The following is a 480-nucleotide window of genomic DNA, read 5'->3' as shown; positions in this document are numbered from 1 at the left end:
ATCAAGTAAAATCCTACCTTTTCAACCTATATGCAGAACAGATCATCTAGAAGGGTGGGCTCTATGAGGAGAAATGTGGCATCAGGATCAGAAGAATATTCATCAACAATCTGCGTTATGCAGACGACACAACCCTACTTGCTGAAACTGAGGAGGACCTGAAGCGCTTGCTGCAGAAGGTCAAGGACTGCAGGCTTCAATATGAATTGAAGCTCAATATCAAGAAAACAAAAGTTCTCACCAGTGGGCTGATTGGCAACATCATGATAGTGAAGAGACTGAGATTGTTAACAGCTTCCGTTGTTTTGGATTTACAATTAACACTCTTGGTAGCCAGAGCAATGGGAAAGTCTGCTGTTAGGGACCTCTCCAAAGTGCTGAAGAGCAACGGTGACACTCTGGAGACTAAGGTGTGCCTGATACAGGCCATGGTCTTTGCAATCACTTGTTATGCATCAGAGAGCTGGACAATGACTAGGG

Source organism: Elephantulus edwardii, unplaced genomic scaffold, assembly GCF_000299155.1.
Source record: "Elephantulus edwardii isolate Elephantulus edwardi_28Jun2011 unplaced genomic scaffold, EleEdw1.0 scaffold00108, whole genome shotgun sequence".
Classification (NCBI taxonomy): Eukaryota; Metazoa; Chordata; class Mammalia; order Macroscelidea; family Macroscelididae; genus Elephantulus; species Elephantulus edwardii.
Note: the sequence above shows the minus strand (reverse complement) of the source record.